The sequence below is a fragment of the Ranitomeya variabilis genome, chromosome 2 (genome assembly GCF_051348905.1).
Source record: "Ranitomeya variabilis isolate aRanVar5 chromosome 2, aRanVar5.hap1, whole genome shotgun sequence".
Classification (NCBI taxonomy): domain Eukaryota; kingdom Metazoa; phylum Chordata; class Amphibia; order Anura; family Dendrobatidae; genus Ranitomeya; species Ranitomeya variabilis.
The window spans coordinates 250,762,211-250,790,181 of record NC_135233.1 but is presented as its reverse complement, the minus strand read 5'-3'; the positions used below and the strand labels follow the sequence as shown (position 1 = coordinate 250,790,181).

The window sequence follows — 27,971 nt, the reverse complement described above, 5'->3', positions numbered from 1 at the left end:
TGGGCACCCTTACTGAGCAGGTATCTGGATTGGTAGAGGGTGTTCTTAAACCCTTGGTAAAGGACAGCCGAGGTCCCCGGGTAACCAGGGTAAACATCGGGTTACTAAGCGCAGGGCCGCGCTTAGTAACCCGATGTTTACCCTGGTTACCAGCGTAAAATGTAAAAAAAACAAACAGTACATACTCACATTCGCGTCCCCCGGCGTCCGCTTCCTGCACTGACTGAGCGCCGGCCCTAACAGCAGAGCGGTGACGTCACCGCTGTGCTGTACTTTCACTTTCACTTTACGGCGCTCAGTCAGTGTGGGAAGCGGACGCCGGGGGACGCGAAGGTGAGTATGTAGTTTGTTTTTTTTACATTTTACATTGGTAACCAGGGTAAACATCGGGTTACTAAGCGCGGCCCTGCGCTTAGTAACCCGATGTTTACCCTGGTTACCATTGTAAAACATCGCTGGTATCGTTGCTTTTGGTGTCAAACACGACGATACACGCCGGTCTGACGACCAAATAAAGTTCTGAACTTTGTTCAACGACCAGCGATATCACAGCAGGATCCTGATCGCTGCTGCGTGTCAAACACAACGATATCGCTATCCAGGACGCTGCAACGTCACGGATCGCTAGCGATATCGTTTAGTGTGACGGTACCTTAAGAAGCATCATTCTCAAGAGCTCCCTGTTCTCTCCAACAGCTGCAGGTACCTTTCCTTGCAACCAGAAAAAATGTAAAATCTGTCCATTTATAATGACCACGGACAAGAAAAAGATCCACAACTCACATCAGGACTGCAAGATACCAGGTACATTCAGCTGCGTCACTTCTAATGTGGTGTACTTAATTATTTGTACTAAATGTCCAACTGGGGGTCTGTATGTAGGGGAGACAGGGCAGAAACTGAGAACAAGGATGAACGCTCACCGCCATACAATAAGAGAAAAAAGAATGGATCTACCCGTGGCAATACATTTCTGTCTCCCAAATCATAACATTATGGACATGAAATTACTTGTATTAAAGGGTAACTTCAAATCGCAGAAAGACAGGAGAGTCTGGGAATATAAACTGATGATGACCTTTGACACTCTAAATGCAGGAATGAATGTGTCACACGGATTTATGTCTTTTTACATCAACTAACTACAACTAAGGAACTTGCCCATCAGACCATGTGGGGGTCATCACAACAGAGACCCTAATCACAGGACAATAAAACAATCCTTATCTAAGAATTGGCCCAATATTTATGGACGTAACTGTTTATCACCCATGGTAATTCTGCTTCATGTCACCTGGCTTATCCATGGTTTTTTTTCCCCTCTCCCTTTTTTTTTTCTATACTATGTTGTGCATAAATATGTGATTCTTCAGAATTTGTTTTAGTCTTTGCCTGATGAAGAGACCTGTGTAGTCTCGAAAGCTTGCAATTTGTTACCATCTTTTCAGTTAGCCATTAAAAGGTATCAACCACTGAGGACTCTCAATTCTAAATATTTTTCTATCTACTGGCTAACACGGTACCAAGATATATTTCTGTCCTGTATCTTTGCTTACAGCCATTGACATGTCACAGAGCTTAACACATGAGGAGCGGATAGAAATTGTGTTGATGTCTGGTGAACGCAGTACCAGGGTCATTGCAGCAGATTTCAATGCAAGAAAACTGTCACCATTCCCATGTTATTTAGGTGTATCCATATAAATGGCCCACCCAAAAAAACTTTGCCTCATCACTGAAGAATATGTTCTGTGTAAACTGAGGGACCTGCTCTTGTTTTGCCCATTCTGCAAATTCCGCGAGCCGATCTGGGTCAGCAAGCATTCCCATTTTATTTCGGTGTATCCATATAAATGACCCACCCTGTATATATAAGAGGGCAGAGATGTGACAGCCAATCAAACTCCATCTATATAAAGGGGCGGGGATGTGACAGCCAATCAATCTCCATCTATATAAAGGGGCGGGGATGTTACAGCCAGTCAATCTCCATATATAAAAGGGGTGGAGATGTGACAGCCAATCACTCTCCATATACAGGTGCTTCTCACAAAATTAGAATATAAAAAAGTTAATTTATTTCAGTTTTTCAATACAAAATTGAAACTCATATATTAGACAGAGTCATTACAGACAGAGTGATCTATTTCACGTGCTTATTTCTGTTAATGTTGATGATTGAATGATTTTAAAATCCGAAATGTGCCTACTAAAATGTATGTTCAGTAAATGCACTCATAACTTGGTCGGGGCTCCGTTTGCATCAATTACTGCATCAATGAGGCGTAGCATGGAGGCGATCAGCCTGTGACACTGCTGAGGTGTTATGGAAGCTCAGGTTGCTTTGATAGCAGCCTTCAGCTCGTCTGCATTGTTGGGTCTGGTGTCTCATCTTCCTCTTGACAATACCCCATAGATTCTCTATGGGGTTAAGGTCAGGCGAGTTTGCGGCCAGTCAAGCCCAGTGATACTGTTGTTTATAAACCAGGTATTGGTACTTTTAGCAGTGTGGACAGGTGACAAGTCCTGCTGGAGAATGAAATTTCCATCTCCAAAAAGCTTGTCGGCAGAGGGAAGCAAGAAGTGCGCTAAAATTTCCTGGTAGACGGCTGCGCTGACTTTGGTCTTGATAAAACACAATGGACCTACATCAGCAGATGACATGGCTCCCCAAACTGATTGTTGAAACTTCACACTAGACCTCAAGCAGCTTGGATTGTGGCCTCTCCATTCTTCCTCCAGACTCTGGGACCTTGATTTCCAAAATTTACTTTAATCTAAAAACAAGACCTTGGACCACTAAGCAACAGTCCACTTTTCACATTCCTATCGTTTTTGGTTGCTTTCCAGTGACTGGTCAAAAGTGCACCATGACTTTACAGACACATTGCATATTCGGGGGCGGGGGATTTGACAGCCAATCAATCCCCACATATAAAGAAGCAGGGATGTGACAGCCTATCAATCTCCATCTATATAAAAGGGCGGGGATGTGCCAGCCTATCAAGGATTAGAGTTTTCATCTATAGTGGGTGGGGCTGTGACAACCTAGCACTCTCTTTCAGGACTCTGACAGCTGATCACATATTGAAGGAGGGCGCCACACATACACTACCATTCCAAATTTTGGGGTCACCTAGACAATTTTGTGTTTTTCATGAAAACTCATACTCTTATTAATCAAATGAGTTGCCAAATGAATTTAAAATTTAGTCCAGACATTGACAAAGTTTGAAAAAAAGATTTTTATTTGAAATAATTTTTTCCTTCAAACTTTGCTTTCGTCAAAGAATTCTCCCTTTGCAGCATTTACAGCATAGCAGACCTTTGGCATTCTAGCAGTTAATTTGCTGAGGCAATCTGGAGAAATTTCACCCCATGCTTCCAGAAGCCTCTCCCACCAGTTGGTTTGGCTCGATGGGAACTTTTTTGTACGGTCAAGCTGCTCCCACAACAGCTCAATGGAGTTGAGATCTGGTGACTGCGCTGGCCACTCCATTACAAATAGAATACCAGCTGCCTGCTTCTTCCCTAAATAGTTCTTGCATAATTTGGAGGTGTGCTTTGGGTCATTGTCCTGTTGTAGGATGAAATTGGCTCCAATCAAGCGCTGTCCACAGGGTATGGTATGGCGCTGCAAAATGGAGTGATAGCCTTCCTTATTCAAAATCCCTTTTACCTTGTACAAATCTCCCACTTCACCAGCACCAAAGCAACCCCAGACCATCTCATTACCTCCACCATGCTTGACAGATGGTGTCAGACACTCTTCCAGCATCTTTTCAGTTGTTCTGCGTCTCACAAATGTTTTGTGTGATCCAAACACCTCAAACTTGGATTCTTCTGTCCATATCACTTTTTTCCAGTCTTCCTCTGTCCAATGTCTGTGTTCTTTTGCCCATATTAATCTTTTCCTTTTATTAGCCAGTCTCAGATATGGCTTTTTCTTTGCCACTCTACCCTGAAGGTCAGCATCCCAGAGTCGCCTCTTCACTGTAGACATTGACACTGGCGTTTTGCGTGTACTATTTATTGACGCTGCTAAATGAGGACCTTTGAGGCGTCGATTTCTCAAACTAAAGACTCTACTTGTCCTGTTGTTCAGTTGTGCAGTGGGGCCTCCCACTTCTCTTTCTACTCTGGTTAGAGCCTGTTTGTGCTCTCCTCTGAAGGGAGTAGTACACACCGTTGTAGGAAATCTTCAGTTTCTTGGCAATTTCTCGCATGGAATAGCCTTCATTTTTAAGAACAAGAATAGACTGTCAAGTTTCCCATGAAAGCTCTTTTTTCTGGTCATTTTGAGAGTTTAACAGAACCAACAAATGTAATGCTCTAGATTCTCAACTAGCTCAAAGGAAGGTCAGGCTTATAGCTTCTCTAATCAGCCAAACTGTTTTCAGCTGTGCAAACATACTTGCACAAGGGTTTTCAAGGGTATTCTAACCATCCATTAGCCTTCTTACACAGTTAGCAAACACAAAGTACCATAAGAACACTGGAGTGATGGTTGTTGGAAATGGGCCTCTATACACCTATGAAGATATTGCATTACAAACCAGACGTTTGCAGCTAGAATAGTCATTTACCACATTAACAATGTATAGAGCGTATTTCTGAATCATTTAATGTTAGCTTCATTGGAAAAAAATGTGCTTTTCTTTCAAAAATAAGGAAATTTCTAAGTGACCCTAAACTTTTACATGGTAGTGTATAAGCAGGGTATATGCACACGTCAGGATTTCTAGCAGAAATTTTCCTGACAAAAACCGGACATTTCTGCCAGAAATTCGCATGCGTTTTTTCGCGGTTTTCATGCGTTTTTTCCCAAATGCATAGAATAGCGGGGAAAACGCGGAAAATCCGCAAACTTAATGAACATGCTGCTTTTTTTTTTACCGCGATGCGTTTTTTTCGCGGAAAAAAACGCATCATGTGCACAAAACATGCAGAATGCATTCTAAATGATAGGACGCATAATGTATGCGTTTTTAATGAGTTTTTATAGCGTTTTTATTGCGAAAAAAACGCGAAAAAACCTGAACGTGTGCACATACCATACCATAAAGGGACAATGATAGTCAATCAAGTATAACATTTATCTCCATCCATATAAATTGGAGGCGTTTTGTCAATCTATCAAGATTTTATGGTGGTCTCCATCCAAATAAAGGGGTGAGGTTTTGACCAATCAAATTAATGGTGATGTCCATCCAACCTATACAGAGTTAAATATACTCTCTAACCATAGAAGGGGGTGGGGCCCAATAACCTAACAAGACTTATAGGTGGCCTTCATCTATAAAAAGGAGGCTACTTTTGTGGGTGTTTTTTTATCAGGCTCTGCCCACCTCTAGTATTTTGCTTCCATTTGAATTATTCGGTGGGAGACATCCCCTATGTATATCCCTCATGTATGTCAATGTATAGACGTAAACTGGCAGAGTCAGACATTATCGAAAAATGAACACTGCATGATATGTGTGTTTATATGGCGTCACCCTGTGGAAAAGCATAGATTGTACATACATGGGAATCCTATATAACAAAACAATGCATTGCACGACATGCCCCCCTTTTTAGCAAATGTTGGGTGCCTATAGATCAGTGTTCAATATTCATCAGCACTCTGAATATAGGATGAAGACTAACTATTTGGTGGCACCTAGATCAGAAGTCAGCCTGATTGCCGATACTAGAGCATAGCGTAAACTGATGAAGGAGGATGAGAACCTGACTGACTGCCACAATGTAAAATCCTTCTCTTATTAATAAGAGGGTTAACGTCCTGTTTTTCTATGGGGAAAACTCATGCTATTCCCAGACTCGTCCACGTGATGCAGAAAGACAAAAGATTAACCGCTGCCATTGTCCTCCTCACTAGGGCGATTATATCTTTTATCTTACGTATTTTGAATCATTAATATTTGGTTGCTGCCCCTTCTACAGGAAAAAGGAAAGATTGTAAAGAAAAGCCCCCCAGGAGTCCCTGTGTCTGCAAGGAATGTTCCTGTTCTTATCTGCCTTATTACTTTCTTTCCAAAGGCTGGATAGCAGTAGTGGGGACGGAGGGGAGGCTACCATCCATGGATAAACATCACTCATACAATAAGGAAGAAACAACTGTACGAGGACTAAAATTACATTCAGAACTATTATCCTGTACCTTGAGCGCCATTATACCGTTCCTGGAGTATCAGCATCACTATTCTGTAACCCGAATGTCTGCTTCACAATCCCGTACCTCCAGGGTCGGCATAACAGTCTCATACCCCGAGTGTAGGTGTAATTTTCCCTTACCAGAGAGTCAGCGTTGTGATCCCGTACCTCAAGTGTCAGTGATCCCGCTCCCAGAGTGTCATTATCCCGTATACCGAGTGGCATTATCCCGTATACCGAGTGGCATTATCCCATACCCCGAGTGGCATTATCCCATACCCCAAGTTTTAGTGTAAGTATCCCGCACCCAGAGTGGAATTATCCCGTACCACGAGTGCCATTATCCCATACCCCCGCGTGGCATTATCCCTCTCCCTGAGTGGCATTATCCCGTACCCAGAGTGGCATTATCCCGTACCTCGAGCGTCATTATCCCGTATCCCGAGTGGCATTATCCCGCACCCGTGTGGCATTATCCCGTAAACACCCCCCCCGAGTGCCATTATCCCTTTCCCTGAGTGTCATTATCCTGTACCCCGAGTGTGTCATTATCCTGTGCCCCGAGTGTCAGTGTCATTATGCTGTACCTCGTATCATTATCCCGTGAACCCCCCCCGGGTGTCATTATACAGTACGCCAAGAGTCGTTGTCCTAATCCCGTACCTCGAGTGTCGGTGTCATTATTCTGCACCCCGAATGTCAGTGTCATTATCCTGTACCCCCCCCCCCCCCCGAGTGTCATTATCCAGTACCCCAAGTCTCAGTATTATCCTGTATCCCGAGTGCCATTAGCCCATCCCAATCCCCCGAGTACCAGTGTCATTATCCTGTACCCCAAGTGTAATTATTCCGCCCCCTTCCCCTAGTGTCATTATCCTATAAACAGAGCGTCATTATCTCGTACCCCAAGTGTGGGCATGATTATCCTGTACCCCAAGTCTGGGCATCATTATCCTGTACCCCAAGTCTGGGCATCATTATCCTGTACCTCAAGGGTGTGCGTCATTATTCCCTACCCCGAGTGCCATTGTACAGTACACCGAGTGCCATTATCCAGTATACCAGGTGTCATTATCCCGTACACCCCCGAGTGTCATTATCCTGTACCCCCCCCCACCGAGTGTCGTCATCCTGTACCCAAAGTGTCATTAGCCCATAACCCCCTCTCCCCGAGTGTCATTATCCTGTACCCCAAGAGCTGGCATCATTATACTGCACCCCAAGCGTGGGTGTCATTATCCCCTACCCCGAGTGCCATTATCCAGTATACTGAGTGTCATTATCCTGTACCTCGAGTGTCATTATCCCCCCCCCCCCCCCCCCGAGTGTCATTATCCTGTACCCCAAGCGTGTCATTATCCTGTACCCCAAGCGTGTCATTATCCTATACCCCAAGTGTCAGTGTCATTATCCTGTATACCAGTGTCATTATCCCACACCCCCTCCACCCCGAGTTTCATTATCCTGTACCCAAAGTGTCATTAGTCCGTACCCCCTCCCCGAGTGTCATTATCGTGTACCCCAAGTGTCATTAGCCTGTACCTCGAGTGTCACTATCTCGTACCCCCCCGTGTGTCATTATCCTGTACCCAAAGTGTGATTAGCCGGTACCCCCTCCTCCAAGTGTACCCCGGGTTTCATTATCTAATACCACCGAGCGTCAGCATCATTAATACGTACCCCAAGTGTAAATTTCCCTGTCCCAAGAGTGTCAGTGTCACTGTTACAAATTTAATAATGCAGAAACTTTCTCGTGGGAATGTTCTTTGACACCTCAGTCTTACAAGTAGATGTAGTTGGTTCATCTCTGGTATATGACATGTCATTTCCTCATCCTGAACTTGTATTGTGATAATATTGTGTAAGATGACTTTGTGATGACAGAATCACCACAATAGTTTCCTCCTTATTACAACTCATAAGGTAAGCTCACTGGAGCCTGATGCAAGGTGGCTTTCTGTATTGTAAAACTCTGCACCACCATTGTGATTATTGCACATGAAGCGTTTATCACAGCGATCTGAGGATGAAGCAAAGTCTGTGACTTTCTACACTAAAGTTACTATTAAAATGGTTCTCAAGTTAAAAGTGACCGAGTAGAAAATAATTGCCTCGACCACTCCCCATGTTTCCTTATAAGAGAACGTATGCTGATGCTGGATCTCTAACTTATATATCTAAACAAATCTTACAGAAGTGCCATGCTACAGTGTAAAGCAGCGAAGAGTCAGTGCAGCAGCCTGGGGGGGAATACAGGGTGGATTACCGGCTACTCTGAGCCTTATAATCTGGATTCAGCCATTATAGCTGTGGAAAGCAGGCATAGAGCTGAAAGGCACAGATTGTGCCTGCCTACAGCCACCACTAGGGGGAGCACAGGAACTCACTGTATAGTCAGACAGTGCGCTCAATAAGTGCAAGATATAGAAGTAATACTTCCATATTACCATCTCCAATGCTAATATCTAAGGTGTCAGAGAGAAGAAATATGGCGGCTGGAGATAGGGCAGCTCCTCAATTTCGACATGCATGGTAGCTCTCCACTGGGGAAAAATACCAAGCCCCTCTTGATTTCAGAAAAGGTCTGGGTTAAGCAACCAGTTCAATATTTGTATGGAGTTTTTATGTCTCTTTGTCAAAGGATAAGTTGGAGAAAGAAATGGAAAATACCATTTTTTTTTTAAGGGACCAAGGATTTATTCCCCAAAAACAGGGTTTTATTTGCACAGACCTTGGAGTCTTCAGGCACAAGTTTACTCTCACACTCCACAAACACGGCTCATTGGCTTCCTATAGGTATAACGCAGACATTGGCTATGGAAACCTCCAGGTGACACTATAAAACGCGCTGCATGGCGGCTGCAAACAGAGGAGATAAATAAAACCTGTCCGTCCGGTAGTACATTCCTGGAGAGAGGCCAGCCAGGTATAACACACCCGAGCTGCTCTGGAGACATTCTCTGCAAGCGGTCACTCCCTCATGGAGAATGCAATGAAGAATGCTGGGAATTATGCGGCTAATCCATTACCTGCGGCGATGAGGGTCCCTGCGACGCCGATGAGAGCAGATGAGGAGAGTTTAGGATCAGGTAGCAGACTTACAGCTTGTAGGCCTTGAATTAATGATGTTGCCCTGAGAATGTCCCCGTTGCAGAATTCTGACTTTGCACCTGTCAACAATGTGGGATGGGGCGACCATACCTGGGTCAACACTCGCTGGACCGCCTAAATGTACAAATCTGACTGACCACCATGGGGTAGGTCGGATGCCATGACTAATAGCCACCAAATATGACCAGCATTTTGTCATCTTTGTCTGTCTGTGGTCACATGATGGTATTGCTATCAGGGGCTAATCTTTCCACCCTTCTATTAAAAATGAAATGCAGTTGCCCCTATAATATTTATGAAAAAATTCCCCAGTAAGTTCTTGTTCACATGAGACAGACTTCAAACAGATTTCATTGCAGATTACGATCCAAAATCCGCATTAATAAGTTTTGTGCTGCAGCAGCAGAGGAGCTAAGCTGCACAATACGTAATACGCTACCTTTATTTTCCACGGATTTCACACAGAATAGTGGAGGATTAGCCCCAATTCAATGACGATGGGGCTAAACCTGAGGAGCTGCAGAAATCCATAAGGTTCTGTTGCGAAAATACATATTGGCTTTTATGCTTAAGCTCTGGAGTGCTCCGCGTCTATAGGGCTGTTATATGTTCTATTCAGTCATTTCTTACAGGGTTTCTGGGAAAGTCGGGTGTCTGCCGTGTCGCTATTTAATACTGGCGGCACTACGTTTCATCAGAAGCAGCCTGGTGTCCCCCTCTTTGTTGGGCTTCGCGGGCATGTGGCCACAAGATCTGCAGTATTGGATCGCAGACACCTGGGAATGTTTGTCACCGATCTGCTCACCTCACCCCACCCCAACGAGTACAAATCCCACCTCCCCTGCAGGCAGGGAACCACATGAAACAAATTCAAGGAATATCCCAAAATTCCATCACCTCAATAGAAGGGAATAAACTGAAAACAGACACAGATATGAATGCATCACATGGAAAGTTTACTGCAGCTTCTCTGGGACATTTCTCGCAAACGTTTGGTGTGACTATAATGGCTAGCCGGCTTGCCCATACACAAGGTAACTAGGGATTGTATGGCACGGTTATTGTCCCCATTTGAGCCTACATGTCATTTTACTAAAACAAAGGGGATAAGTGGCTGCCAGTTCCCTTTGGCACCATTGATCTCCTAAGGGAAAATTATAGGCTCTAACTTAACTGACTTGATCCTTATTTCTCCTGACAGTCTTTCTGTTCAGTTTCAAGGACAGGCTGCAGGTTTGTGGTGCAATATCTCAGTGTGGCAATTGTATATGGCTTCATGTCCCTGCAATCCTTTTAACATCAAAAAACAATGTGTTATATTTGTAGCCATGACGAGATGTGAGGCAACCAATGCGTGCACTGCGGTTATGGCTGCTACTGTGAAGGGCAGTTGCATTGGCTCTGTGCATTTCTGTAGGACACAGCGGCACAGTCGTGCAAATCGAGACGTGCCACCAATACATTGCACTGCAACAGAAGTCATCTGGACGGGTCACGGCACCGTAAACTCTGCCCTGCTCTGTGGTCGCAGCCTTGCACAGTGTGTGACCCGTCAGTCCCTGGCTCATGTGCTAACTGCTTGGGCTGCAGAGTATCTGTCTCCATCAGCATGTTCATGTTTGTACAAGAAAGCGTTTGTGGTTTTATGTGTGTGTGTGAGCGTGCGACTGTCTTTGTGTCCAAGTGAGAGATCATGTTGGTGGCAGGAAGCGGGCCTTCACTAGTAATGGAGGAAATGGGCTGCAAGTTGTCCCTCTGGCTTCCCAGATGCTGAACTCCAGGCTGCACCGTGTTTATTTGCTGCCTTCCGCCGGACGCAGGGTAGGAGAGGAGAGGCGTTAACGAGCGGAAGCCCCCCACCAGGAAACACGTGGCTAGGATGAGAGAAAAGGATATCCCCCCGAAAACTGCTTCCCCTTCACGATTGAGGGTGTTGGAAGTGGCTAATCAAAATAAAAGATATGAAGCCAGGGTGACATCTAAATCCAAGATAGGTTTTGGAATCCAAGGCAATTGTGAAGGACTTGGGGTACAACAAGACCAGCGAACGACTCTCACCCCACGATAAAAAAAAAATAAATTTATGTCAGGATTGAACGGGATCAACTGAAAGGGTTATTCTCAAGACTGCACCATCAACCATGCACAGGAGAGATGATAAATGTATGAGTCCTGGAGGTCCAGCCGTTGAGACCCCCTCTGATTTGAGAATGCAGAGTCTAAAGCAATAGTGAGCATGTGAGCCCACAACTCCTATAGACGGTGGAGAACTTCAATCACATGGGAGCCTTTGGGCCCCTGTTCTAGTGATCAGCAGGGGTGGGTCCAGTGATTATACACTCACCGGCCACTTTATTAGGTACACCTGTCCAACTTCTTGTTAACACTTAATTTCTAAATCAGCCAATCACATGGCGGCAACTCAGTGCATTTAGGCATGTAGACATGGTCAAGACAATCTCCTGCAGTTCAAACCGAGCATCAGTATGGGGAAGAAAGGTGATTTGAGCGCCTTTGAACGTGGCATGGTTGTTGGTGCCAGAAGGGCTGGTCTGAGTATTTCAGAAACTGCTGATCTACTGGGATTTTCACGCACAACCATCTCTAGGGTTTACAGAGAATGGTCCGAAAAAGAAAAAAAATCCAGTGAGCGGCAGTTCTGTGGGCGGAAATGCCTTGTTGATGCCAGAGGTCAGAGGAGAATGGGCAGACTGGTTCGAGCTGATAGAAAGGCAACAGTGACTCAAATCGCCACCCGTTACAACCAAGGTAGGCCTAAGAGCATCTCTGAACGCACAGTGCGTCGAACTTTGAGGCAGATGGGCTACAGCAGCAGAAGACCACACCGGGTACCACTCCTTTCAGCTAAGAACAGGAAACTGAGGCTACAATTTGTACAAGCTCATCGAAATTGGACAGTAGAAGATTGGAAAAACGTTGCTTGGTCTGATGAGTCTCGATTTCTGCTGCGACATTCGGATGGTAGGGTCAGAATTTGGCGTAAACAACATGAAAGCATGGATCCATCCTGCCTTGTATGGAGCATCTTTGGGATGTGCAGCCGACAAATCTGCGGCAACTGTGTGATGCCATCATGTCAATATGGACCAAAATCTCTGAGGAATGCTTCCAGCACCTTGTTGAATCTATGCCACGAAGAATTGAGGCAGTTCGGAAGGCAAAAGGGGGTCCAACCCGTTACTAGCATGGTGTACCTAATAAAGTGGCCGGTGAGTGTATATCAGCTACCCTGTGGATAGGTTCTAAACGTTTTTAGGACACCCCTTTTAAAGTAAATCTCCGCTCAATATAAAGACATTCCAGCATGCGTGTAGTCATCTCCCAGTCTCCCATACCTCTGAGCATGTAGCAGAGTACAGGAAGCTGAGATACAAGTTGTTGTACGAAGTATCCCCATACTTAAGAGTTGCCAGCGACAAGGAGGTAACAAGGCATTATTGCGGATTTTCTTTCCCTAATTACCGAAAACTTAACTCGAGTATAAGGCTACTCTCACACTTGCGTTGTGTGAAGGACGTCGCAATGCGTCGTTATGTAGAAAAAAACGCATCCTGCAAAGTTGCCCGCAGGATGCGTTTTTTCTCCATAGACTTACATTAGCGACGCATTGCGACGGATTGCCACACGCCGCATCCGTCGTGTTTTGGCAGACTGTCGGCACAAAAACACGTTCCATGTAACTTTTTTTGTGCGTCGAGTCTGCCATTTTCGACCGCACATGCGCGGCCGAAACTCCGCCCCCTCCTCCCCGGAACTGACAATGGGCAGCGGATGTGTTGTAAAACTGCATCCGCTGCCCACGTTGTGCTACTTTAACACACTGTCCGTCGGGCCAACAGTTGTCCGACGGGCCAACGGTTGTCCGTCGGGCCAACGGTTTGCGACGGCCCGTACCGACGGACTAGTGTGAAAGTAGCCTAGGGTGGAAAATGCAGCAGCTAGGTAAATGTCAAAAGTAAAAATAGATACCAATAAAAGTAAAGTTAATTGAGACATCAGTAGGTTAAGTGTTTTTAAATATCCATATTGAATCAGGAGCCCCATATAATGCTCCATACAGTTCATGATGGGCCCCATAAAATCCATATTCAATATTAATATTAAAATATGCCCCATATAATCCTGCATAAAGGGTAATAATGGCCCTATAAGATGCTCCATAGACACATTTGCCCAATATAATGCTGCACAAATGTTGATTATGGCCCCATAAGATGCTCCATAAAGATATTTGCACCATATAGTGCTGCACAAACGTTGATTATGGCCCCATAAGATGCTCCATAAAGATATTTGCCCCATATAGTGCTGCACAAACCTTGATTATGGCACCATAAGATGCTCCATAAAGATATTTGCGCCATATACACGGTGTTCCAAATTATTATGCAAATTGGAATTAAGTGTCATAAAGATTTAATTGTTTTCTTTTTCAAATAAACTCGTGGATGGTATTGTGTCTCAGGGCTCAATGGATCACTGAAATCAATCTTAACCACATGTGATAATTAGTTTTCCAGGTGATTCCAATTTAAGGGAAACCACTCAAAAATGATGTTCCACATTAAGCAGGTCACAGGTTTCAAGCAATATGGGAAATAAAAAGGATCTCTCTGCTGCTGAAAAGCATTAAATAGTGCAATGCCTTGGACAAGGTATGAAAAAATTAGATATTTCACGAAAACGTAAGAGTGATCATCATACTCTGATGAGATTTGTGACTGAAACAGAGCACACACAGTTCATGCAAATAAAGGCATAAAGAGGAAGTTTTCTGCCAGACAAATTCATTGGATTAAGAGAGCAGCTGCCAAAATACCATTACAAAGCAGCAAACAGTTATTTGAAGCTGCTGGTGCGTCTGGAGTCCCTCGAACCTCAAGGTGTAGGATCCTTCAAAGGCTTGCTGTGGTGCATAAACCTACTATTCGGCCACCCCTAAACATTGCTCACAAGCAGAAACGGTTGCAGTGGGCCCAGACATACATGAAGACTAATTTTCAAACAGTGTTGTTTACTGATGAGTGTCGAGCAACCCTGGACGGTCCAGATGGATGGAGTAGTGGATGGTTGGTGGATGGCCACCATGTCCCAACAAGGCTGCGACGTCAGCAAGGAGGTGGAGGAGTCATGTTTTGGGCTGGAATCATGGGGAACCAGCTGGTAGGGCCCTTTAAGGTTCCTGAAGGTGTGAAAATGACCTCAGCAAAGTTAATAGAGTTTCTGACTGACAACTTTCTTCCATGGTCTAAAAAGCAGAAACGTGCCTTCAGGAACAAAATCATCTTCATGCATGACAATGCACCATCTCATGCTGCAAAGAATACCTCATTGGCGGCTATGGGCATAAAAGGAGATAAACTCATGGTGTGGCCACCATCTTCCCCTGACCTCAACCCTGTAGAGAACCTTTGGAGTATCATCAAACAAAAGATCTATGAGGGTGGGAGGCAGTTCACATCAAAACAGCAGCTCTGGGAGGCTATTCTGACTTCATGCAAAGAAATACAAGCAAAAACTCTCCAAAAACTCACAAGTTCAATGGATGCAAGATGCATGTGAAGGTGATATCAAAGAAGGGGTCCTATGTTAACATGTAACTTGGCCTGCTAGGATGTTTTGGAGTTAAATAGCTTTTTTGTTCAGTGAATGTGACCTCCTAATGCTGCAAATTCGACAAATGAGCATTTTCAGTTCTTTAAAACATATCAAAGGTTTAGAAATTCTACTGTGCCTAATAATTTGGAACAGTGCATTTTGAGTTTTTATTCATTTTGGAGATTATACTGTTATCATTGGGAGGTTTCTTCAATAAAATTTGATGTATACTCTAAAGGGTGATGACTTTTATTAGACTGTCATTTGCACTGACCATTTAGGAAAATCCGAGAAAAATGTCATTTGCATAATAATTTGGAACATAGTGTAGTGCTGCACAAACGTTGATTATGGCCCCATAAGATGCTGCATAAAGATATTTGCCCCATATAATGCTCCACAAACATTAATTATGGCCCCATAAGATGCTCCATAAAGATAGTTGCCCCATATAGTGCTGCACAAACCTTGATTATGGCCCCATAAGATGCTCCATAAAGATATTTGCGCCATATAGTCCTGCACAAACGTTGATTATGGCCCCATAAGACGCTCTATAAAGATATTTGCGCCATACAGTGCAGCGTTGATTATGGCTCCATAGACACTTGCCCCATTTGCTGTTGCTGCAATAAAAAAAGAAAAAATCACATACTCACCTCTCCGTCGCTCAGGCCCCCGGCACTTTCAATATTCACCTGACTTCGTTCCGGCGCCGCTTCATCTTCAGCGTCTTCTGCACTGACGTTCAGGCAGAGGACGCGCACTAACTACGTCACCGCGCCTTCTGACCTGAGCGTCACTGCAGAAGACGCTGAAGACGGAGTGGCGCCCGGAACGAGGAACAGGTGAATATCGCGCAGCGCTCCCCTCCCCGTTATACTCACCTGCTCCTGGCGCAGTGCAGTCCCTGGTTCACTGGCACCACAGCTTCTTCCTGTACTGAGCGGTCACCGTTACTGCTCATTACTGTAATGAATATGCGGCTCCACCCCTATGGGAGATGGAGCCGCATATTCATCACTGTAATGAGCGGTACCATGTGACCGCTCAGTACAGTTAGAAGCTGCGGCGCCGGGGAACCAGGGACCTGCAGGGACTGCGCCAGGAGTAGGTGAGTATAATTAGATAGCCCCCGCTCCCCTGCCGACCCCTGGATATGACTCGAGTATAACCCGAGAGGGGGACTTCAACTCAAAAAATGGTCTGAAAATCTCAGCTTATACTCTAGTATATACGGTACTTTTCCAATAATCATGGAAAATTTTGCAAAAATCTTTGAGGAAATTATTGCATATAAAGCTGTTGCACTGTGGTGCTGAACAAACCCTTCCAAAAATTCAAGGGCATATGTACCATAGAAGCAGCACTTCTGTGCTTTGTCATCAATGACGATGACTTAGGGTCCTACTTAGCAGGATGCTTTTAACAAACAAAGAATGAATTGTCCCATGTGGACAACCCTATAAAGGGGACCTGTCAATTGTCATTAGTATATCTTTTTTTTATCTAAAAGGTAGATGCCGCTGTTCTCCTGAATCTGACATTGCTTTGCTCTTGTTCCTGCGCCTCTCTGTTCTAGAGATATGGCTCCCTCTTCCCTATATGTCACTGTTGCATTTATACCCAAATGGGTGTATGGACGCGTTAATGTTGACCACAACCACTTGGATAAAAAACAAGATTTATATACAGGGCAGAGGGGGCTATATCTCAGGATTGGAGAGGCGCAGGAAGAAAAGCAAAAGTAAAGGCGGATTTAGGAGAGCAGCGGCATTTGCATCATGTCCATGGCACTGCAGCTAGCCTGTGAGTTCAGCGGCCCTGAGCGGGGCATTCCGGCTACACGGACAGAGCGATTGAAGTCAGTGATTGGCCGCCTATGTGATGTCAGCACAGCAGACACTACAGGCACCGGGAGCAGCGGCGGAGATTAAGCGCTAGACCTAGAAGAGTGAGTGAAGGGGTTTATTTTTTTTATATAACAAACTGTGACTGGGATTTTCTGAAAGGGGACTGTCTGGACTACAGTAAAGAAACAGCGTTGGGAGTATTGCTCATGGCCAGTAATAATATTATGGAATTGCTACTCAAGCTATTCTAAAATATATTCAGCAAATAATTATCCCCAATAGAGCAAGGTGACAGGAGGAAAAAAAAAAAAGGAAAGGAAAACAGAAAAAAAAAATAGGAGCTGAGGATCCAGTGAATATCTGCAGAACGGATGGGAAGTCTGGGGCAGTTTCAGACAGGTCTGTATACTTAGTTGAGATGGAGACTCACGTCTCTTGTAACCCAGAAGCTCGCATGCTTCCTGCCAATCTGCACAACTCCTCATCTCTCGGAGAGAGACGTTCTCACTGTACACAAAAAAAAAGAAAAAAAGCTTTCGGAACGCGAGAGGCCCCGGGAGGAAGCGCTTCCCCTGGCTGACGTATTTGTTATTGTGTCTGGCCAAGGCTGTTCTCACGGTTTTTGAACTTGCGCCAAACGGCACAACAAGCCTAACCTTGAGCTCAAGCTTCTTTCCCAGCAGCTTTTGGAGTGAAGCTGAGGAAGGTGGAGGCAGAGAGGTGTCTAGATGGTGCACAGAGGGTGGGTGTAGACTTGTCACAGGGGTTAACTGCTTTAAGGTGTGTATGCTCAAGAGATGCAAACGATACAGGACGGTCGCTGTGCATGACACCGCTCTGAACTCTCAGCCGCACTACTGACAAATAGAAAGGGCTGCACTGGAGGCGACAATATTTTGCTGTGATCATTTTCACCCTTCTGCCCCACTGGAGAAACAGAAGATTTTCCAGTGGGCCCAGGTTTTGACACAAAGCCAGCATATTTGATTTTGAGCCAATCACTTACAAACTTTGCAGAAACCATACCATAAAATCAGTCGTTGCTAGAGTAATGTCAAGTGCCGTTCGTGCACATATTATCTCCTGTAAATTTCTACAGATGGATGCAGTGATGACTTAAGGTACCGTTACACTAAACGATTTACCAACGATCACGACCAGCGATACGACCTGGCGGTGATCGTTGGTAAGTCGTTGTGTGGTCGCTGGAGAGCTGTCACACAGACAGCTCTCCAGCGACCAACGATGCCGAAGTCCCCGGGTAACCAGGGTAAACATCGGGTTACTAAGCGCAGGGCCGCGCTTAGTAACCCGATGTTTACCCTGGTTACCATTGTAAATGTAAAAAAAAAAAACCAGTACATACTTACATTCCGGTGTCTGTCACGTCCCTCGCCGTCAGCTTCCCGCACTGACTGTAGTGCCCATCACTAGTGTCAGTGCCGGCCGTAAAGCACAGCACAGCGGTGACGTCACCGCTGTGCTCTGCTTTTACTTTACGGCCAGCGCTCACAGTGAGTGCGGGAAGCTGACGGCGAGGGACGTGACAGACACCGGAATGTAAGTATGTACTGTTTTTTTTTTTTTTACATTTACAATGGTAACCAGGGTAAACATCGAGTTACTAAGCGCGGCCCTGCGCTTAGTAACTCGATGTTTACCCTGGTTACAAGTGAACACATCGCTGGATCGGTGTCACACACACCGATCCAGCGATGACAGCGGGTGATCCAGCGATGAAATAAAGTTCTGGACTTCTAGCTCCGACCAGCGACGTCACAGCAGGATCCTGATCGCTGCCGCGTGTCAAACACAACGAGATCGCTATCCAGGACGCTGCAATGTCACGGATCGCTGTCGTTCTCGTTCAAAAGTTGCTCAGTGTGACGGTACCCTAAGACCATGCAACCCCAGCTTCACCCATGGTGGTTGCATTAGGTTTCCAATCTACGTGTACCCCCCACCCCAAGAGTCCTTGAGAGACCACAGAGCGAGTTGTTTGGCAGCTGCTTATCTCCCTCTATAGAAAGTGTATAGTTGCTCACTCTGGGTCTTTGAGACCCCAATGGCAGCATGATTGTAGGGTCATTTTGGTTGCCAGTGCTTCATCTACTTGTCCGCCTTGTGGATGTGTAGAAGCTCTCGCACCGCCTGTCACTACTCTGGAAAGATTTTGCTGTGTTATTGCAGTTTCATTCACATCATTGACTTCTCCAAATATCAGACTTAAAATAAATGACTATTACTTCTGCCCCTCAAAAATAAACAGTTCTATTAGTATAAAGGGGAATCTCAGCAGTACTGGGAAGATAAATGAGCTCTTTGGCCTGGGAATTTCAGATGGTGGGATGAGAATTTTGTTTAAGCTAAAGTCAGAAATAATGGTATAAGGGTGTATGCCCGGACACGCTATCACTGTATGATCGGTCGCCATCTGACTTCACCGTTCAGAGATGCAGTGCTGTGACCTCGTCACAGCATTTGCCTGTACAGCCAGACGCTGTGCAAGGTACTGGGGTCGCCCAACATCGACGGTCAGCTGGAAGCATCTAAGTCGCTGTGTTGTCTAGATCGTTCGGATCTCTGAGGCTAGAATCCCCTCGATCATGAAGTAATGGTAAATCTTAGCGAGATACCACCATTTTATGAGATAGGAATCCCATGCACTATGGAATCACATAGTATAATGCTTGCGGCGTAGATTTACGGTTTTCACATGATGAAGCCCAATTCTTGCTATTCAAAGCACTTTGCAGGTTGCCTCCAGCACACAAGGAGTCTGCTAGGTGCCGTTGAGGCCTCCAGACGCGGCAGATGAAAGGCAGGGTGCAGGTTTAGTGCCAAGAATTGATAGGTTGTCATGGCTTCAGGAAATAAAAGGAAAAGTTACTATTACTTCCTTATACACTTGCATCTACATTTCTCACCATTTTCAATATATCTGCTTGCTGTCATTTAGTAGGAATATTAGCGGTTTACATCTCAAAGGCAAAATAGCAATTCTAACTTCACTGCAGAGTTTGTCACAACAGCAGCCAGCCTGTTCGTTTGCTACAATGTATCAGCGATAGCAAAATGTATCAGCCGGTCTAGATTGGATACATTAGCAGCAAACTCCGTATTGTGAGAAATATTAGTTGTGCGTAAATATTTAGCCTGTTTTTCTGGTCGGTTCCTTATCATTTTCAAGATGTCTACTTGCTGTCATTCAAGGGAATCATTTTTTTATAATAAAAGTATGAGAAAGTAAGAGAACTGTTCATTTTAAAAACTGTCTAATTGGTGTACTACCCACCCCATTGTGGTCAAGTGAAAAAATGCTTATCAAATTAAAGGTGAGGTCCAGGAAAAACATGGCTGCATTCTTTTCAGTAACAGCGCCACCCTTGTGCGTGGTAATGAAACTTGGCTACAGTCACTTCAATGGAGTTGAGCTGTAGTACCAGATGCAACCCATAGTAAAGGTGTCACCATTTCTGAAAGAATGCAGCCACGTTTTTGTAACCTTGTACAATCCCTCTAAACAAACTAGATTTATGGATGCAAACTCTCCATAAAGGGGACCCATAGTCAGCACTTGTAGCCTATTCAAAGGATAGATGATAGATGGAGATTTAGATGTTAAAACACCTACCCGTCCTGAGAACAGGGGTTCTAAAGTCCTGTGTGTATGGAGTGGCAGTGAGCATGTACGACCGCTTCTATAGACAGTGAATGAAGCAGGGGTCGCACATGCTCACTACTGTTCCAAACAAAGGACTTTGGGACCCTCATTCTTATGCTTGGTGAGGGGTCCAGTGGTCGAACCCCCACGTCATACATTTATCTTTAAGTACTGAATATTCGTAATAAATTTAGAGAGAAAGCAGCAAATGCTATGGAGCATCGAGACGTCCCATTTCATGGCGGTATTCTAGTTGTGTCCATAAAATACTGCATAGGATACAGAGGCTTGGAAATATCCCATGACATACATTACTTGCCAGACGCATATTATTGGGGGAAGCAGGTAATTATTTTTCTGCAATCAATATTTCCCCTTTGGAGAGATCGTTGCCACACAGTGAGCAGGTTGTTATCTCTGCTCCTGGGAAGGCGACAATTCATGTACCACTAAGGCTACTTTCACACTTGCGTCTTCTGCTGTATGTCGTTGTGCAGCAAAATGACGTATCGACAGACGTCCCGAAAATAGCGAAAAATGTGTGTGACGAATCCAGTGTAATGACGGATGCGTCGTCCACAATTTGATTTGAGAAATTTCCGGGAAATTAAATGTCCGGGGAGAGAGGGGGAGAGAGAGAGAAGAAGGGAAAGAGAGACACTTTTTCCCGGACTTGAAAATGCTTCCAGGCATGCTCAGAGGGGAAAAACGTGATACGTCGCTGGATTCCTGTGTGTGACGGTCAGCGACGGATTCCATTATAGATGGGCAGAGCAGGACCCGTCGCTGACCGATTTTCCGACGTGCAGAAAAAATGTTCCTATGAACGTTTTCTCCGCACGACGGGCCGCTATTTTCCGACGGATCCAGTGCACAACGGATGAAACGGATGGCCATCCGTCACAATCCGTCGCTAATACAAGTCTATGGGAGAATGCAGGATCCTGCAATTTTTTTTGCAGGATCCTACATTCTCAGAAATCGACGGATTGTGACGGAAGCTGAAAAACGCAAGTGTGAAAGTAGCCTAAGAGATTTCACACAGGAGTTCAGTAAGCTCTTGAAAAATGTAATGGTGGATGTGACGCAGCTTTGACAGTAAAAGCAGACAAAAATAACTTCAGCCACAGAAAGGGGACAACTGATGGTCTTTTTAAAGCTACAAGTAAATAAGAATGAATCTGCTTTCCCCCCCAAGGCAAAGGATATGGTCCTCTTGCTGTTTTCGGTCTGCTTGGTCACCTGCTATTCACCATACCTGTCACCACTCCCCACATCAAGCACACCTCTGCCCTTGAGGAGGATCACCCCTATTGTCTTGCAGCATTGAAGAAGCTCCTACTCTTTCGTTAACCCTTCAGCTATGAGTCCGGCAGCCACTTCCCATCCGCCCTTGGGAACACTGATCCCCTCTCTCAGCAGCTCACAGAAACTCTCCAGGGAATAAACTGAAATAATGGTGAACCAGTAGGGTCAGAGGGCTGACCTCCCGCAGAATGGGAAAACTCAGGCCAAGATAGAGAAAGAGAGACGGGTGGGAAAAGGGACTGCAGGCTGGAAATAGAAGAGGGGGGCCTTTGTGTGCTGGCATTGGATAGGGGTCCTAACAAAATGATGCTGATTACAATCATCACCCCCATCATACAGGCAGAGGGAAATATCTGCAATGCTAAGGCCCTGATTCCGAAAACTTAAATTTCAAAGTCTTATCAAAATGCTGAAGACTATTCTGCAATGTCCCCTGACCTGATATTGGTGCCACTATCAACATCTCTGGGTGTCTGTGTAATATAAGACAGAGCTACGACCTCCATAACCAGGTGTGTAACTATAGTGGGTGCCCTGAAGTAGAAGGGGGTAATTCTGGGCCATAGGATACCCTTAAGGGACCTATGATAGTTGGGAGACCGGTTTAAAAATTTTACATCAGCGCCCATGAGCTTTAAGTTATGGCACTGTCCAGAACACTCTAGGTAGTAACATCTCAGATATGCCCCTCCCTCCAAAAAAACAATGTACAGTGGGGAAAAAAAGTATTTAGTCAGTCACCAATTGTGCAAGTTCTCCACTTAAAAAGATGAGAGAGGCCTGTAATTGACATCATAGGTAGACCACAACTATGAGAGTCAAAATGAGAAAACAAATTCAGAAAATCACCTTGTCTGATTTGGCGAGATTTATTTTGCAAATTATGGTGGAAAATAAGTATTTGGTCACCTAAAAACATGCATATTTCTGGCTCCCACAGGCCTGTAACTTCTTCTTTAAAAGGCTCCTCTGTCCTCCACTCATTACCTTTAGTAATGGCACCTGTTTGAACTTATCAGTATAAAAGACACCTGTCCACAACCTCAAACAGTCACACTCCAAACTCCACTATGGTGAAGACCAAAGAGCTGTCGAAGGACACCAGAAACAAAATTGCAGCCCTGCACCAGGCTGGGAAGACTGAATCTGCAATAGGCTGTGGGAGCAATAATAAGAAAATGGAAGACAGCAATACCACTCAATCTCCCTTGATCTGGGGCTCCAAGCCAGATCTCACTCCATGGGGTCAAAATGATCAAAAGAACGGTGAGCAACGGTGAGTTAGTGAATGACCTGCATAGAGCTGGGATCACCGTAACAAAGGCTACCATCAGTAACACACTACGCCGCCAGGGACTCAGATCCTGCATTGCCAGATGTGTCCCCCCGCTTAAGCCAGTACATGTCCGGGCCCGTCTGAAGTTTGCTAGAGAGTATTTGGACTATCCAGAAGAGTATTGGGAGAATGTCATATGGTCTGATTAAACCAAAGTAGAACTGTTTGGTAGAAACAAAACTCGTTGTGTTTGGAGGAGACAGAATGCTGAGTTGCATCCAAAGAACACCATACCTACTCTGAAGCATGGTGGTGGCAACATCAGGTTTTGGGGCTGTTTCTCTGCAAAGGAACCAGGACGACTGATCCGTGTACATGAAAGAATGAATGAGGCCATGTATAGTGAGATTTTGAGTGCAAACCTCCTTCCATCAGCAAGGGCATTGAAGATGAAACGTGGCTGGGTCTTTCAGCATGATAATGATCCCAAGCACACCACCAGGGCAACGAAGGAGTGGATTCGTAAGAAGCATATGAAGGTCCTGGAGTGGCCTAGCCAGTCTCCAGATCTCAACCCCATAGAAAACCTTTGGAAGAAGTTGAAAGTCCATGTTGCCCAGCGATAGGCCAAAACATCACTGCTCTAGAGGAGATCTGCATGAAGGAATGGGCCAACATACCACCAACAGTGTGTGCCAACCTTGTGAAAACTTACAGAAAACGTTTGACCTCTGTCATTGCCAACAAAGGATATATAACAAAGTATTGAGATGAACTTTTGTTAATGACCAAATACTTATATTCCACCATTTAATTTGCAACATAAATCTTGCCAAATCAGACAAGGTGATTTTCTGGATTTGTTTTCTCATTTTGACTCTCATAGTTGTGGTCTACCTATGATGTCAATTACAGACCTCTCATCTTTTTATGTGGGAGAACTTGCACAATTGGTGGCTGACTAAATACTTTTTCCCCCCACTGTATATGGTGGTGTAACCTCTGGGACAGCACCTGTTATGAAAATTGGGGCCCGGCAACCATTGTCTTCTGGCAGCTTACAGATAGGGGCCACTTGTAATGGTAGGTACACACGATCAGGAATTGGCAGTGCACATGTTCGCTGCGTCCAGAGAGCTGCTGTCTATTGAACGCAGGAGATTCTGCATGAACCGTGCGGAATCACTGCGTCCAATACATTGTAAGGGTGAAATTTATCTTGCGGAAACACGTGTCTCCGCAAGATAAATAGACATGCTTTGGTCTGGAAAGACGTGCTGCATGTCCGTCCCGCAGGTGAGCTGCGGGCGTCTCTGGTCGCATAGTGGGCATGGGATTTCTTGAAATCCCATCCACTATGCTGTAACAGCTGGACGTTGCACAGCTACTCAGAGTCCAAGCCGCAGAGTTTACCGACAGTGTGCACCTACCCCAAAGGAGTCACACACAAAAATCTGAGATCCTGAAAGATGTCTAGTGCAGGGTTTGAGGGGCTGTTGCACGACCTCTCCCTTTAGTGTCATACTCTGCCTCTTTGGTCTCTGCACTCGGCATGAAAGTATCAGATTTGAATGGAGTGTTCCTTTAAAGAAGTGTTCCAATCTGGGACAGGATATGCCAGGATCTGCATCTATATTGAAAAGTGGACCCCATCATGTGCCAACAGGAATGAAGAGGGATACGGCTCCCCCATTATTTCTATGGGAGCTATGAGAATTGCAGCGTAAGTGCGGCTCTCTCTAGACAATCTAATGGGAGTTTCAAAATTGCAGAGGACGCGTGCTTGGCAATTTACAGACCTCCTAAAGAAATGAATAGGGAGAACTGCACGTTTATAGCCAACTCTCTACTGATGGCTTGGGATGGGGCCTGTTGCCAAGAAAGATGTGCACACCAGCAGATAAACCTGCATCCATCAGACATTTATGGCCTATCCTGTCCATATGACACGTCTCAAGTGGGACAAGCCTTAGATTACAAAATCCTTACACTACAGCAGTGTCCAACCTGCGGTTCTACTGTGGTTACAAAATTAATGCCGAGAGTTGTAGTTTGCGGATGGGGACAGCTGGTCAATAGAAGGGTCAAGCATTCAAAAGGCATAGAAATAATAATTACTAGATATTTAATGGGGTGTGGGGGCCGCTTTCAGCTAAACGATGATTTAGCCAACAGCTATTTAAGAGTCTATGTCCAGCTTTAATATTTCAAGACGCTGGATTCTCCACCTCACCCCGGAGAATTATCGCCTTTGGACAAAAGTTTGCATTGGACACAGTTGCTAATTTCAAGCAGAAATCCCTAAGGCATCGGCAGCTGGAAATACAGTCATTTATCATCCAAACAGGGAGCATAGGTAATCGGAGTACACAGTCTACACACAAATGTAAGAACATGCCTGCAAACATCAACTTTATGTAGCTCCGGGGCTTGCATTTATGAATTTGCTTGAATTTATTATTAGGGAAAAAACCTGGCCGAACATACGGGTATGTGTTTCCATTGTTTGCAATTGTTCCTATAGTCACAGTATACCTGTATGTGTAAAGACAGGGCTTTTATGTAAAAGCTGAATGGCAACAAGTATTGCCCCTCATGACATCAAATCTGCCTAGAAAAGTGGCAATGCGGAGGATGCATTGCTGAATAAAATCGAGAGGTTTGCCATTCAGGACTTTAGAACAGAGGAGAGAGAATAATGGCAGCTATACAAAATGCTCCTGAAAAATGGAGGGAAAAGTAAAAAAAAAAAAATCAATTTTTGCTATTTTTATTTTTTACTTACATTTTAATTCCTTATAATTTTCAAGCTCAAAGCTTGCTGTTAATGCTGGGGAACCACTGTATTTCAGAAGCAGGAAGTCCTGCACAGATATAAGACTTCTCCCAGGGTTTGTTACAGATGTATCCTTTCAGGTGAGCAGTGCCCTCCAGATGAGCAGGTAGGACGCAGCATGGACAGACGACAAAAGAACTGACCAGAGCAATGGAGGCTGAAGAGGGCCACAGGGTAGCCACAGACTCTGCAAAGTATTAGGCAAGGTTTTTCCGCATGCAAAATCTGCTCTCTTGGCAGTAAGAAACTTGCTGCAAAAAAGCAAATTTTGCGGTGGTTTTTTCATGGTACATTTGTCTCTTGTGCATGCTGATAAAGTTTAGTGCAAAAAAAAAAAAAATTCTTATTCTACTTCATCAGGTTTTGCCACAGAAACGCAGCAAAAACGGATACCTGCATTTTTTCAGACTTTTTTCTCCCCCTCTTTACTTTCAATGGGTGAAAAGCGCTAAAAAAAAAAAGCTGAAAGAAGTGACATGCAGCATTCTGCAACCCCAAGGTTTTGCCTAAAATACTGAGGACAAAAAAATCCAAGGTGTATGCATGAGATTCTGAAATCTCAGACTTTGGTGACACTGTAAAAGGCAGGTGAAAATTTGCATTAAAAAATGCATGAAAAAAAAAAACCCACAAGTGTAAACATAGCCTTAGAGTAGCAGAATAACCGATGTGGATATGATTGGATACTCATTTAAGGTGATGTAGCAGTGCCCAGCGACATAGCAGAGCCCAGTGATGCAGCAGAGCCCAGCGATGTAGCAGAGCCCAGCGATGCAGCAGAGCCCAGCGATGCAGCAGAGCCCAGCGACGTAGCAGAGCCCAGCGATGCAGCAGAGCAGGGTGACATTGATAAGAGATGTAGCAAAGTTCGGTGGTATGGCAAAGCTAGGTATGTCAGGATGCACACTTGTGGAAATGTGGCATAGCCCAGCAAAGTAGCAGCAGTGGGTTGTCAGCAGACACTTGTGGCCATGTAGCAGAGGTGCAGACGCACATGTGGTGATATAGCAGGGCCCAGTGATGTAGCACAGCTGGGTTGGTCAGATGGTACATTTGTGGTAAAGTAGCAGAGTGCTTTGTAGCAGATCTGGGTTTGTCAGGTGGCACCTCAGTATTAAAGAGGTGCGATGTAGAAGATTCCAGGGGTCTTACAAGAGCTGGACGGTACACATGGAAAGAAAAGCAAAGACCAGTGATGTGGTAGTGGCATGGACACCAAACTTCCAGAAAACTCAGGCGGTGCACGTCGCCTGAGCCAGTCTTTAAAACCCTAGCATGTAAAATCAGAGGTGCACGCTGAGTTACGATGGTAACCTGATCTGCATGGGAGCAGAGGGAGCCTGTCATTGTGGAAGGAGGACGCAGAGCCCAGAGCTGTAGCTGGTACAGGTGAGTAACAGTAGCAAGATATAGGGAGACAGAGGAGACGCCTGGTCCTGCTGCTAAGGCCTGTTTCACACATCAGGTTTTCGCCATTGATAGATCCGACTAGCTGATCCAGCTAATTGGATCCTAAAAAAATCTGAGCATGCACAGTTAAAAAAAACAAACAAAACGGAATCCGGTGCCAGAATCCGTCATTTGACGGATCTGGCAACTTCCGCCGCCCATAGGCTTCCATTCTAGCAATAAGCCGGATGCAGCGCTCTCCAGTTTTTCGCCGCAGACAAAAAACGTAACTTTGTACGTTTTTTCCAGACGCCAGAAAACCCCTTTTCGATCCGGCGAAAGATGGCCGAAATGTGAGGCCAACCGGCGCAATCCGGTGCCAATACAAGTCTATGACAAAAAAAAGGATCAGGCGACAGCTTTCGCTGGATCCGTTTTTTTTTAAAAAAAGCCAGATTTAGCCTGACAGCGAAAACCTGATGTGTGAAAGGGGCCTGTGTAATACTCACACAGGATTGTGTAGACTGGATACAACTGTAAATAAACCTCAGCTGTGAGTAGGTGAGGAGGGGTTTCTAGCTTCTGGGTGTAACAAGGTTTTATAGCAAGAAGAGATCTTGAAATTGGTGACAATCAGAAACCCAGACTCCCGACTAGGCATAATAGCACAGGGAATAAAAATCTGCTTGTTACTCTGTGTGCTTTAAGCACCTGCGAATGGAGTTGCTGCAAGTTGTAGTCCAGGGACAGCCGGCAAGA

At 45.0% G+C, this 27,971-nt stretch overlaps 1 protein-coding gene and 1 long non-coding RNA gene across 7 annotated transcripts in view; one reads left to right on the top strand and one right to left on the bottom strand.

Moving 5' to 3' along the window:
• The window catches only part of EXD3 (exonuclease 3'-5' domain containing 3), a 389,744-nt gene that overhangs the window by 133,446 nt on the left and 228,327 nt on the right, over nucleotides 1-27,971 (bottom strand). The gene's annotated exons all lie outside the window — the stretch shown is intronic.
• LOC143805343 (uncharacterized) overlaps nucleotides 9,136-27,971 on the top strand; it is a 242,591-nt gene continuing 223,755 nt past the window's right edge. The window contains exon 1 of the long non-coding RNA XR_013221224.1: nucleotides 9,136-9,245. This is a non-coding gene — a long non-coding RNA (uncharacterized LOC143805343). The remainder of the gene's footprint in view (nucleotides 9,246-27,971) is intronic.